Source organism: Heterocephalus glaber, unplaced genomic scaffold, assembly GCF_053883595.1.
Source record: "Heterocephalus glaber isolate CG9 unplaced genomic scaffold, H.glaber_assembly_v1.0 deba00001497, whole genome shotgun sequence".
NCBI classification, from domain to species: Eukaryota; Metazoa; Chordata; class Mammalia; order Rodentia; family Bathyergidae; genus Heterocephalus; species Heterocephalus glaber.
Window position 1 is genome coordinate 66,228,738 of NW_028258320.1, and position 14,811 is coordinate 66,243,548.

General features: G+C 37.7%; 1 long non-coding RNA gene across 1 annotated transcript in view; it reads left to right on the forward strand.

The window, feature by feature from the left end:
- The window catches only part of LOC101723881 (uncharacterized), a 72,863-nt gene that overhangs the window by 33,181 nt on the left and 24,871 nt on the right, over window positions 1–14,811 (forward strand). The window lies entirely within an intron of this gene.

The following is a 14,811-nucleotide window of genomic DNA, read 5'->3' on the forward strand; positions in this document are numbered from 1 at the left end:
TCCTTTCCTTGCCTTATCACACTAGCTAGAAATTCTAGCATTTTGTCAAATATGAGCTTCAAGAACGCATATCCTAGGCTTGATTCTGGTCTTAGGGGGAAAAACATCAGTTGTTCATGATGAAATATATTATTAGCAATAGATTTTTTATATAGATGCTGCCTATCAAGCTGCAGAAGTTCCTTTGGTTTCTACTTTTTTGAGTTAAAATACCATGGATGGGTATTGAGTTTTATCAAACTTCTTCTCTTCATCAATTGATCATGTGATATTTCTGTCTTTATGGTGGATTATATTGGTGGATTTTCAAAGATTGATACAGTGTTGTACCTTTGAAATTAGTTCCATTTGATCACGACATAGAATCCTTTTTTCATATTTCTTTCCCCCCCATTATGTTTATTGGTACATTTTAGGTATAAAATACATTTACATACATCATTGGGATCTTGTACCATTACATGAGTATCTTGGTTCTTATTTTTTTTCCCCTTCCCCTGCCCTCTCTTCACCCCCTCCACCCTTCCCTATTTGCAAAGATTTTGTTTCCATTTTATTCCTTTTCTCATATTCTTTTCCCTTCTTTCCTTTCCCCTACCCCTCCCACTTCCCCTGCTCCTTTAGACCTTTACTTCCTATTACACAATATCAATTATACATTTTTAAAATTAAAATATCAAGACCTAGGAGACATTACCACAGATTTTACAGAATTTAAAAGGATATAGAAAGCATATTTCAAAAATCTGTTTTGAAATTAATTTGACAACTTCTAAGAAGTACCTTGGAAGACAAATTAATGAAACTGTCTCTGGAGGAAATATAAAATTTGAATAGCACCTATTAAAGAAAGTATATTCCTAGCTTGAAAACCTACCTATATGACAACAACAGGCTCGTATACATTTTAACTGATAAATTATATCAAACATTTAAAGCAGCTTCTCCCCTCATTTTAGAAACTCAACATTGTGCTAATCCTAAAACAGGATAAAGATAATAGAAGAAAAAAGTATGAACATAGATAGAAATTTGTTTAACAAAACAAACTATTAGAAGTCAGATCTGGCCGTATGTAGAAAGTGGTTTTATTATAGGGATGGCAGTGTTGGTTCAGCTTTGGAAGATCCACCCCCAAAAGTCATCATTTTAACAGAGGAAAGGAAAAAGCCATATGATCCTGTCACTAGTTGGAGAAAAAGTATTGGACTAAATTCTACAGCTGTTCATGGTAAAAGCTATCAGGAGACTAGAAGTAGAACAGAAACTTCTCAACAGATTAAAGACATGTACTCCATACTTCCAGCAAGAACACCTTATGTGAATGGAGAAGATACAATGCTTTCTCCTTAAGGTGGGGAACAAGGGCAGATATGCTTACTCTTCATCTGTCCATTAAACTTTGAAACATAGGCCCAAACCAAAATAGTCTGGCAATAAAATGACACAATTAGGATAGGATTGGAAAGGTAGAAGCAAAATCTTTATAGGTAGATGAAATGATCATCTACAGAGAAAATACTAAGAAATCTCTAGGAACCCCTAGAACTTGAATTTGAATTTAGCAGCATTAGAAAACACAAGGTATATATAAAAATTCAGGTCTATGTATACTTGCTATAAATGAAGAATTGGATATTGAAATTTAAAAGTTATGTAGAAGTACAAAGGACCTAGAAAAGTTAACAAAAAACAGTGTTGGAAGATGTTTAGTACCTAATTTTAAGACTTCTTCTAAAGCTACAGTAATCAAGGCAGTGTTGGTGTAAGGAAAGACATATAGATCATTTGAATAAAACAGAGAATCTAGAAATAGAGCCACTCATATATGGTCCATTGAGTTATGAAAGATTATTTAACATTAACATTTTATAGAATATAAACTCAATTCAAGAGCCAAGGAAAAGATAGTGTTTTCAGCAAACGGCACTAGAACACCTGGTATCCGTATATAAAAAATTAACCTCAACCCTTTATTTCCATACATAAAAATAACTTGAAAGGATCTATGAACCTAAATAAGAAAGCCTAAAAGTATAAAACTTTAAGAAGAAATTATAAGGGAAAATGTTTATGAATTTAGGGGAGGCAAGAACTTCCTAAGATACAAAAACCATGACGTGTAAAAGAAAAAAATTGATAAATGAGATTCCATCAAAATTTAGAACTTTAAATGACATCATTAAAATGAAAAGTAGTCCTTAAACAGACCATATTTATAATGCATATAACCTATGAGCAGAATATAAAGAATTCTTAGAGCTCATAAATAGACAACCCAATTAAAAAGTAGACATAAGAAGATGATAAATAGCCAGTACAGCACAAGGAATGGTGTGCAATTCTAGAATCAGAAAAATACTAATCAGTACAATAACAAGACTGAATTATACACTCATTAGGGAGATGAAGTTAAAAGTTTTAAAAGCCTTGTTATGACTTTTTCTTTTTGTTAGTTTCTCTCCCTTTGCATTTAATTTGTCACTCCCAACAGATTGATTCTACTGGGCTTCCTGGGGTTGTGATCCTCATTGTCTTTTCCTAGGACATTGTCTAAAATTTTTTGGAGTGTTGGTTTGGTATTCATGAAGTTCCTAAGGTGCTCTTTTCATGAAAGTATCTTATTTCTCCATCAATTTTGAAAGATAGTTCTGCAGGGTACATCAATCTGGGTTGGAGGCTGTTTTCCTTTAGGGCTTGAAATACATCACTCCAAGCTCTTCTTGCCTTGAGGGTTTGCATTGAGAAGTCTGCTGTTTTTCTGATGGGCTTTCCTTTGTATGTGATTTGTTTCTTTTCTCTTACTGCTTGTAGAATTTTGTTCTTCTGTTGGCTTTCTGGAATTCTAACTATTATATGCCTATGTGTAGATTTTTTTGATCAAGGCTAGCTGGAGTCCTATATGCCTCACTTATGTGTATGTCAAGTTCTTTTCCCCTCCTTGGGAAGTTTTCTGCCATCACTTCTGTGAAGAGTTTTTTTATGTCATCTGCACTCTCTCCTCTTTCTTCATTGACTTCAGTCAGTCTTATGTTATTCTTCTTTGCATTGTCTAGCAGCTGCTGGATTGATTTCTCGTATTCCTTTACAATTTTAAAGCAATTTTTCTTTTCCTGGTCACTAATTGCAATCTTTTCTTCTATATCTGAAATTCTATCCTCACATTGGTTCATTCTGCTGCGCAGACTTTTGATGGAGTTTTTAATCTCCTGGAAATCTGTTTGTATCTGTTTTATGGATTCCATTTGTTTCCTATGTTGGAATTTCATCATGTTCCTCAGCTCCTCTATTTTTTTTATCTGTGTCCTCTCTAGATTTATTAATCATGTCTTGCACCATGAGCAAAATCTTTGCTGTTATCTGAGTAATTATTTCTGATTTCATTTTTCCCAGATCCTCTTTTGTTGCCAGTTCAGAGAGTCCAGGTTATTGAGTATGAGATTGTTCCATCTCGTTCCCCTTTGGGGTTGCTATAGGTGATCCAGAAGTCTGTTTTTGAGGTTTGTTTACATGTCTTCTCATTTCCACGGGGGGGGGGCGTGTGGCTCACCTTCTCTGCCCTAGGAGCTTGGGATGGTGGCGGGGGGCTTCCTTCCGTGTGCTGGGACCAGCTCAGTTTCTCTGCCCTAGGAGCTTGGGATGGCGGTGGGGGAGCTTCCTTCTGGGTGCTGGGACTGGCTCAGCTTCTCTCTCTTTCATCATTTCTAATGGAGGTATTTTGTACAATAAATTTCCATGTCCGCAGTACTTTCCATGTGTCTCAAAATTTTGATACAATTTATCTTTCATTTTAATTTAGTTCAGTGTAGTTGTGGTTCCTCTTTGATTTACAGATTATTAAGAGGTATGTTGTTTGGTTTCTAAGTGTATGGAAGATGATTTTCTATTTTTCTCTTTGATTTCTAGTTTGAATACATTATGTTTAGAGAATACTTTTTGTTTAATTTTAATTATTTAAAATGGTTGGGGTTTGCTTTATGACACTAGATGTGGTCTATGTTGCTATATCTTCCACAGGCACTTGAGAAGAAGGGATATTTTGCTCTTGTGGAGTAGCAATATTTTCTAGGTACTAATTAGATCCTAATGGTTGAAGGTATTGAGTTCTTCAATATCACTGCTGGTTTTCTATTTAGTTGTTTTGTTAACAATTGAAAGAGGTGTTTGTGTCCAACTATAATTTTAGATTTGCCAATTTTTCCTTTCAGTTCTGTTAGTTTTTGCTTCACATATTTTTAGCTCCCTTGTTTGGAGCATGGACATTTAGTACTGTTATGTCTTTTTGATAGATTGAACTTTTCAATTATAGAATGGGCCTCTCTGTCACAGGTAATTATCTTCCCTCTAAAATCTTGCTTTTCTTTGATTGATATCTGCATGATAGTTCTTCTCCATCCTTTTACTTTGAACTTGCCTATCTCATTATAATTGAAGTGAGTTTCTTACACACAAAATGTCATATTATTTTAATTCATTTTGCTGGTCTCTGTCTTTCAATTGATATATTTTGATTATTTATATTTAAAATTGTTGTTGATATATGTTGTTTTATATTTTGATTGCTCTCTGCTTTTTAATTCTCTTTTTTTGGTTTTCTGACTTCCTGTGGTTTGCTTGTACATTTCTTAGAATCCCATTTTGATTTATCTATACTGTTTTGAATGCATCTATCACCTTCTATAGCTTTTTATTGGTTGCTTCAGGTATTACATTATAGCTACATAATTTAGTCTACTATTCTCATCCTTTTATCAGTTTGAGTGAAGTATAGAAATATTTCTCTTTATATCCATGTATCCATCTTTAAGTAACAAGATTTTGTTAAATATTTCCTTTAATACATTCTGAACCATGTCAGAGAGTATAATAATTTTTACTTCAGTCATCAAACATAATTCAGAAAACTTAAGAGGAGAAAGCATTGTATTTATTCATATTTTTGCTTTTGTCATATTCTTTCTTCCTGATGTTCAAAGATTCCTTCTTCTATCATTTATTGTCGGTTAAACATTTTTCCATTATCCATTCCTTTAGGGTAACTCTGCTGACAGCAAATTCTCTTAGTTTTTCTTCATCTGAAGATGTCTTAATTTTCCCTTTATTCTTGAAGAATATTTTTGGTGGATATGGGATCTTTTCTTTTCTTTTTTTTTTTGGTACCAGGGATTGAACTCAGGACCTTGCGCTTGTGAGGCAGGCAGCAGAACCACTGAGCTCTTCAACTGCTCTTTTCTTTCTGCACTTGAACAAATGTTATGCTGCTGCCTTCTGGACCCCATTGTTGGCGAGAAACCACTGCTATTAGAGTTGTATTTATTGTACATGTGAGGTAGTTCTTCTTTCTCATTATTTCAAGACCTTTTCTTTTGTCATTAGTTGTAAGAAGTTTGACTATGTTGTCTCTTTGTGTACAATTCTTTGGGCTTATCTTATTCAATCATCTTCTTGAGTCTGAATATGTGTTTTGCCAAATTTGGAATGTTTTTAGCCATTATCTTCTCTAATACATTTTTAACCCCTTCCTTTTCCTTATTCTTCTAGGATTTCAATGGCACAACTATTAAGTCTTTCATTAAAGTCCCCTATAAACCCCTGCAGCTCTGCTCATTTATTGTCAGCCTTTTTTTCTTTTTTTTTTTTTTTTGCATTAATCAGGTTAGGTAGTTTCTATTCTTTAAATTCAATTCAGGTGTTCAATTCAGGTAATGGTCTATTCTTCAAATTCAATGATTCTTTCTTTCCCCTTCATTTGGCTGTTGAATTCATCTACTGATATTTTAATTTGTTATATTTTTCAGTTATAAACTTTCCATTTGGTTCTTCTTTATATCTCCTATTGCTTGGCTGAGACCCTATTTGTTTGTTTGAAGTTGTTCATAATTGCTCATCAAAATGTCAAAACATTTTTATGATGGCTTCTTAAAATCTTAGCTAATTCAAATATCTTTGTTATCTCAGTGTAGACATTTACTAATTGTCTTTTTCATTCACTTTGATACATCTTGATTCTTAATATCATAAGTGATTTTGATTGAAATCTGAACATTCTGAATATAATGAAACTCTGAATCTTATTTCAGTCTTTTGTTTTAATGGGCTTTTTCCCTCTTTTCTTGATGTTGCTCTGGCAGGAGGATGAGTGGCACTGCCTTATTATAACATAGGTAGGTGGAAGCCCAGTTTCCTCTTGGCCTCTATTGATACTCATTTTGGTGGCAAGTGGGGTTTCTTGTTCATGCAGGGTGGGCATGGGAATTCTCACTGCCACTAGACCTCCAATGACACCCCAGGGTGGGGCCATGTCCTTAAGGCTGCAAAACTCCTGACTCTTCAGCTATCCTCTACAGAAATCCCAGTGTAGTGGTGAGTGGGCCCTCTGGGTGCTGTTTGGTGGAGTATGAAGTTCAGGCATCCCTCTATGGGGATGGGATGGGGGAGGGAGCTTATTACCACCTGCCAGGCGTGACAGTCCCAGCTCCATAGCCACCTCTGATAGCACCCCAGCAGAGGTAGGCATGGGGTTTGGGTTGACTTCTTACAGCCTGGTACTGGTGGAAGTCTAGGTTCTTGAATGGGGTGGGGCCACAGTGTTTTCTGTGATATTGAGCTACAACTTTGCTTTCCAAAGATTTCTGTTCTCAGTAAGCTGCCCCTTTATTTGTCATCTGGCCAGAAAGAATAAGGTTTTTTGTTGTCATTGTTGTTTGTTTTGCTTTGTTTTTGTCTGTACTCCTTGGTGTTACCAGGTTGCTGACTTCTCCACCACCAGTTTCAGTGCTGAGGCAACAAGAAAATCCAGCAAACTCATAACTGTGCTGTTCTTTGGTCCCACAGTCCCTGACCTATCTGCCTTCTTTCCTCCATTTAGTTCTCCTTTAAAGTTCAGGGACTTTAGTCATATTTAGAGGGAGGAATAGGAAAACTACCTCTACTTCATTTCCCCCAAACTGAAGTTCTCACTTGTCTTCATTTTTAATGAAAGCAAAGATTTTTAAAAAATGAAGGCATAGGTTACCCAGAAGGAAAACACATACAGCAAAAATCAAGTAAACAGATGTGAAATGTGGAGATAAGTGTTCATTAAGTTTTTTTTTAAAGAACTCCTCAATTATGAAGACTTTAAATTCTTCACTAAGCAAAAACAATGCTTCTTTGTATTTAAAGATCTTTGTTCTTTCTTAAGTATTTTTTCATCCTTTATCCCATTTGATCCTGTCAGGGATCCTGGAAAGGAGGTAAAACAAATATTATTATCTTAGGTTTACAAAAATGGAAATGGTACTATAAAAATCCAGACAAAACATACTCTACCAAACATTTCTATGTTTTGTGATATTTGTTTTCCTACTTGAAATAAATGCTCTAAAGAGAAAATTTAAAAAACTATTTCCAGAAGTTTTCTCCTCTATCATCTAAAACATCACCTGTTATAATGTTTCCAGGTTCCAACCATGAGAATACTTGTTTGGAATCAATGAGCGGATGGGAATTTACTACTTCTCTATCTTCTTCAGATACACTGCACCATAACTCCTCCAACTCATGAATCATTTTTTGAAAGTCTTGAGTTATATTCTGAATCCTCATCTGGACCCAAGCTGGAGAAATGGCATCTTCTTTGAATTTCAGATTCCTTCCGCGCAGGGGAGGCCAAGCCCCACAGTACCTCCTCTGCCAGCCTTTGCACGTGTGACATGCTGAAACATGGGAACCACTTTGAGGAACATGTCAAGATGAAATGAGATGGTGCATATTCTGACCCTGAATTACAGACAAAGTGCACTGCAGCTAAATTTTTCTTCGGTGCAAAAGAATCTCACATGATGGAAAAAATTCTTAGGGCCTGAGTCTCCCTCAATCTGCCTTTATAGTTCTGCAAGAGACAAAGAACAAAGAAACTGGCTCATCCTGGAGCTTTTCTCAGAGATACAGTAAGCAGAATGTTGGCTTAGTTTTATTGTTGTGTGTAGATTTAAGAGATTCAAATACAGACTTCAGTGAAGAGGAGATTAAAGCAAAACAATACACTAAAATATAAGACATCTTGTTGGGCATGGTGGCATATGTCTGTAATCCCAGCACTCTGGGTTGTTGAGGCAGGAGAACTGTAAATTCCAGCCCAAGCAAGGCAACTTAGTGACTTAGTGAGACATTGTCTCAAAATAAATAAAATAGAAAGGAATTGAGGATGTAACTCAATATGAAGGCCTTGGAGTCAATCCCTAGTACTGCTAAATAAATAAATGACATCTTTTATGAAATCATGATAAGGAAGGAAGTGTTTGAAAATATAACACTGAGTTAACTGTGGTACTCAATAATGGCTTGCCAAGAGATCCAAGACATTCTGGTGTAGAAAAACCATTTCCCCAACTAATCTAGGTCCAGCTTCCTTGCTGGTTCTAGGGAGTCATCTGTTGCTCATCACCTCTATGGGAATTGCTGGGGGCAAAAAGACTCAGTATTTACTCTTAGGGAGCTTCCAGTCCAATGAGGAGGCCAGTCCTAGAGAAGAGAAGATGAGGTGGTGCCGAGTGAGTGGCACAGTCACTGCTTCTGTGATGTATGGAAAAGCCTGGCCCTGAAGTGATTCTGAGATCTGGAAGGATAAAAAAATTTCAGCCAAGAGGGAAAAGGAGAACAGGCACCCTGTGGGTCTTGATCTTATTCAGGGAGCAATAGATGGAGATGTCTTTAATATCGCCCATAAAAAGAGGGCCTAGAGAGGGGATAGTAGAAAGGGGGCCCCGGAGGAAGGACAGGTGATATTGGAACTATATTTGCCAGGAAGGGAGAGCTCCTAAGGGTCAGTAGGAAAAGGAGAGACACTCAGAAGGAAGCACATTAGGAAGAGGAATACAACAGTAGAGAGTAAGATGCATCTCAGAGGAGGGACCTGTGTCAAGTGGTGACAGGCCATTTATTCAGAAAGAAATGTTCCTTCTTTGTTTAAACCATAACCTCCACGAGGGAATAATTAATTTGTATCCTTTTTTTCTGTTTACAATTAATATAGTAAAATAAATATCCAAAATTCACATTCAGCCAAGTTTGAGGTATGCCGACCGTCAGGACCTCCCTGATGTGATTCAACACCCTGGAGCATCTGAGTCCCTCGACTGGACGGTACTCCAGCATCCAGTGGATGGTGAAGAATTGAAACTACTGCTTTTCTTTTGTTCAGAAAAAAGAAAACCTCACAATTTTATAATGTGCATTTGTTCAAAATTATAAAAGTTTGTTTCATGTTTGTGTAAACATGATCAAAACCTTTGGTGTATCAGCTTCTTTTCCTAGGGGGAAAATTACAGAATTCAAATTGGGAAGGGAAGTCCAATGGGAAAGTTACCATAAAATTAGAAAAAATTGGGTTTTGCACACAGAACTCATAGTACCCTTTGTGAGCCCATTTTACAGTATAGGACAGGCTGTGGAAGACTAGAGGGGGTTATCTTGCCACTCTGTCTGGCTAGTGAAGAGACAGAACTGAGCTAGGTCTTCCCCCAAAGCCCCATCTTCTCATACCCCTTGGGATGCATGCTCAAGTCTATGGCTGCCTCCTCCCCACAGAACTGGTTGGGCCATAGGTGTGAACACCAAGTCTCTGGTCTGGGTCCAAGTGAACAGTTTCTAGGTTCCTCTAGAATGAAATCCTAGGGTGCGCCTATTGCTGATCTCTACACAAGTTTGTTGAACTTCTGCGGCTCTCAGTTGTTTCTTTCATAAATGAGCAAACATCTACATCCACTCTACAGAGTTCTGTTCAAGATCAGGGAGATTGTGTGTGTGCCCTTTCTTTGAAAATAACTCATGATATGAATAATTCCATAGTAACTAATTTATTCTCCTATCAGCTATTGATTGGTTTGATATAGAAGCCAGGCAATGGCTAGTCTTTTTTAAATGAGAAATTCTTTTATTGTTTTCTTTGCAATGAATATGGTTAATACATAGCAAACTTTTCTCATGACACAGCCCTTTAAATTTCAAATTTTTGCAAGCAAGTCATTATTTTCTTCTATTTTAAGCAATGTCCCTGCAGCACATGGGAGATACTATGTTAACATCTGATTTTTCCATTACTTCTTTACAATTTTTAACATATAATTTTTTTAACATGTAATTTTAACATGTATGTGTACAATTTTATGGTGTACTATTTTGACACATGTATACACATGTATTGATCAAGTCCAGATAATCAGCATTTCAGTTTTCCTATCATTTCTTTATGTTTTCATTCTTTAAGCTCTTGGCTTATAGTTCTTCATAAAATATATAATATGTTATTGTGAACCACAGTCACCTTACTGTGCTGTAAAACACTAGAATGTAGTCCTTCTCTATAAGGCCCTTGACTAAGTATTAGTCCTTAAACTGAAAAAAATGGCTTATAGAGAGAAGAGCATGATATTTTAAATATCTTCCATTGCAAAAACATTGAGTTTCTTTTCAGGACAGAATAAGTTTCTTTCTCCTTGCTTCCATCATTTCGTGACCTCTCTGTGTCTCTCTGTGTGTCCTTTTCTCTTTTTACAAGGGCAAAAGTCAATGGATTTAGGGCATACCCTAATCTAGTATGACCCCATTTTAAGTAAGTATATTTGCAAAGTCCCTATTTCTAAATAAGATCACATTTTGGAGTTCCAGGTAAACATGCATTTTAGAGGAACGCTATTCAGCTCACTGCAGTGAGAAAATCAGGAATGGGTCAGGGCAAAAGATTTATCAAATAAAACAAAGGGTGCAGTCACCTGAATGTTTATTGGAGTCTAATCACAAGGATGATGGTATTAGAAGGTGAGGCATTTGGGAGTTAAATAGGTCATGAGGTTTTTGACCTTGTGAATGAGGTTAGTGCCATTACAAAAGAGGCCTCAGGGAGCTGTCTTGCTAGGAGTTCTCAACAGATACCAAATTTGCAAGTACAAATTTTGGATTTCCCAGCCCCCAGAATTTTAAGAAATACATTTCTATTGTTTATAAATTATCCAGCCAAGTGTTTTGTTATGGCAGCTGAAACAGGCTAAGACAAAGTGTGTTCCACACTTTGTTAGAAGGCAGACTGCAAATTTGCCATTACAGTTCCTTATGTAATAAAGTTGCTATGGTTAAAAGCTTGAGGTCTAGGATCTGATCACCATGGTTTGAAACCTGGCTGGTGACATCAATATGATTTGGAGCAAACTGTGTAGCCTCTGTGTGCCTCAATTTTTTCCTGTTGGATGGGAATAATGGCTGCAAGGGGAATAAAATTAAATAATACATGAAAGCACTTTGTGCAAGTTAAGTTCTCAGTGAAAGCTAGTCATGGAAGTGTTAGCTACAAAAGACCTACCATACAAGGCAAAAAGCAAAGGGAGCTACCAAGTTGTGGTGTGGGAGGAAATTCCAAAGGAATGAACAAGTCTGACTGGGGGCTTAGGAGAGTTTTCATAGAAGAGGAGCCTGGTAGAATGACTGGTACATTTGGAGATGGGTGGGCAGATGCTTATCCAGCTGATCTGGCCTTGGGCAAACAGGACCAGTGTAGTTTGTCTGAAACATAGAAAACAAAAAGCAATGTGTGGGGGATGGATTGGAAAGAAGGCTGTAGACATCAAGGTGAAGAGGTTAACCCCTGTCACCAGTGGCACCATGTCATCTGCCCAAGATCCAACATCCAGACAGGTCTGGGAGCCCAGAGAGAGCCAAGAGGGAGGGCACTTTTCATTTCTATAGGAGCTCAAGCCAGCCTGTCATGGCCTCTTCGGTCTTCCTACTTGTGTCTGTTGGTTTTCAGCCCTGTTGCAAGTTCTACAGCTCGGCTTTGATGTGTCTCAGACATTTCTTCGTCATTCCTCATCGGCAGAACCAGAACTGCCAACTGTTCAGGTTTTACACTTACCTCAGATGTTTTATTCCAAACTCCAAGTTTTACAATCTTGAATCATACATCTCTCCACCCCCTCACTTCTTTATCTATAAACAGGGTTATATATATGAGAGTGTGTCTGGTCCACTGTGACCCTGGATCATTTCCAGCCTGGCCCTGGGATCCACAAGCATTCTAAATCTTACACTGGCCTCATTTGCATCTTCTTTCTCTGTAGGGTACTGTGATGGGCTCACATAGTGCTGCTCTGTATCAGGGATGTGGCAGGCTCCTCTCCCCCCAGCCACAGACCATAAAATTGAGAATGGCAAGACTCTCTTGATTAATTTCATTCGCCTGCCTTTAAATCCATTAAAGAAAATGCCTGTTTAAATCATTCTTTGGCAAGCATATTTGTAAATAATACTTAAAAAAACACTTCATCTAATTATTCTTACCACAGCTGAATGTTAACAGATTGAAGATGAGATTTATGTTTAGACAGCATTAAGGTACTAATTTTTTCTTAACAATAGGCGCTGCAATTGACAAAATTAAAACAGAAAATGTAGAGCAACAAACATTAATTTACACCAGGCTTAATAGTTTCTCTAAGTAAATCCAGTCACTCCTCAGCTGCCTAAGAAAAGCCATAAAAATTTCTGAGAAGAATCTGGAATTTAGGATTCCACACTAATTGCTTGCCTTCCCCTTTTACCTCATCTCCTCTTCTTGTGTATCTTGACTGGAAAGGGACATGCAGTTTCCATATCCAAACGCTTTCTGCTCTGCTGGGGTAAGGAAGTCAGGGGGAGGTGGAGGCAGACCAGGGAACCACATAAATAAATGGGAATTTCTAAATGGACATGAGGATTTTCTTTTTCATTTCTCAAAAATGAGAATAAGGCACGAGTATAAATTCCAAAAAGAGCAATTTATTTAAGTCTATCATTTTTGGCAACACAATAGAACGCACATTGGGATGAACAGTCACAAATCATTCCCCTTCCCACTGTCTGTTTTCTCCACCATATGTTGTGGAGAATACAATTCACATGCTGAAGTTTCGCCTCCTTTCCATGTGAGAAAGCATATTGTGATTTCAGCAGACTGGTCCCTGAGCCAATGTTTTTGCAGTGGTGGGGGTGGGGAGCAAGAGGAAGTAGAAAATAGAACCAACCCTCTAGTCCAAATATTCTTAAAAGGCTAGAGAATCTTAAAAATAGTTTCTTCCCCAGTCACAGGGATTGGACTGAGCTCCGCTGAGGACTTCAATCAGCTCTCAGGGCTTCTGTACAGAAGACAACTTCAGCAGCCCCGAGTGCAAACGTGGGGCCTTTATGTCCTGCCAGTCTCTAGTCTCATGTTGCCACTTCATAGCCCACACTAACCCTCCTTCTGTATAACTAGTGAGATGTGAGCCTGAAGGTTGTAATATTCTCAGTGCCTGGCCAAAAAGGGAATGGTGCTTATTGGTGAAATACTTCTAGATATGTGGTAACTCCATGGCATGTTCACAGTTTGAGCCTGACCAGCACTCTACTGGAACCAGCAGGATGATGTGTGTCGCAGTGCACCCATGCACCCAAGAGAGGAAGTTGCAACCATCCTCCCAGGACCATCTCCGTTCATCAAGAAAATGACAGCTGGATGTATGTGCTTTGTGTTGTAGCGTTAGTAATCTCCTGTCTATGTCCATGGTACAGATGGCCTTGATGAAACGAGACTTTCTAGAAACACCCTAAGTCGACTCAGTATGAGATCAAATATTTTATTAAGCCCTGTTCTTTCAGTTGTTTAAGGAAAAAAAAAACCCTTGTGTTTTCATTTACAGCATGACAATCTTTGAAATAATATTTTACAAGTGCCTTAGTTGATTACCATCTAATCTTCATGAAGCTTCATAAAAAATAAGAAAAATAGTTTTTAGTTCTTGGAAGTTACGAGAATCACAGGTAAAAAGTGAATTTGGATCCTGATTTGTACCAAACTCCTTGACTGAATTAAACTGAACAGATGTGGAAGAAATGAGCCAGGTTTCCCCATTTAATTCTAAATGAGACTTCAGGTTCCGCTTCCTATGGCTGATTTTAGCATAAACCTCCTTATTGCCTAAAATCTGCAACTTGATACTAAAAGCTTGTCAAAATTAAGTGCCCACTTTATAAGTTTACATTTTTACAGTCTAACTGTTTTTCTTTGATATTTGACAGGGACACAGGTTTCCATGTCATCTGGCCTTGAAGTACTTTCAGAACTTTCTCCTGCACCAATTTGAGGGGGCACCAGGCTGCCGTGAGTTATGGGCCCTTTAAGCTGCCTGTCCGGCAGCCAGCCCTCGGCCCACACTTGAGGGCTAACACCTGTTGGCTGGACAGAGCAATTAATTTTTTTAAAAATGCAGTGAGCTGCCCAAAATCAAAGCTAAAGGATAAAAATATAATTTTACCTCTTGAGCTCCCAGGGCTGGCCTTTGATCTCTTCCAGTGCCTGTGTGGCAGGAGGCACAGCAGATCTTAAATTTTCTTCCAAAAGACACACCCTTAAAAGACAGATCCTGAGAGCTGACTTAACGTCACCCTGGGTCTTGTCACCCTTGCATAGTTACTCACACTGTGACCTAACTAAAATAGTCACTCCCTACAAAAAGGCACATCTGCCAAATGTCCCTGCTTAGGAAAATTATAATTGGAAGCCCTTAAATTATAGCATAGCCCATCCCTTGCAAGATCAAATGTTATCTCTCTAAGAGGTGATAGCTGAGTTGATGATTATAATGTGGTATTTGTTCCAGAATGTCTGTACGCTACATAGATAACTGTGAACTTCAAAGAGCTAAATACCAATTGTGGGCTGGGGCTCGGCCACACATACAGCCTCTATCCCTCTCAAAACCCTTTCGTAGGCAAGACAAGGTCACTGATCAGGGTAATTTGCAGGAAAAGTCAATTTCTCAA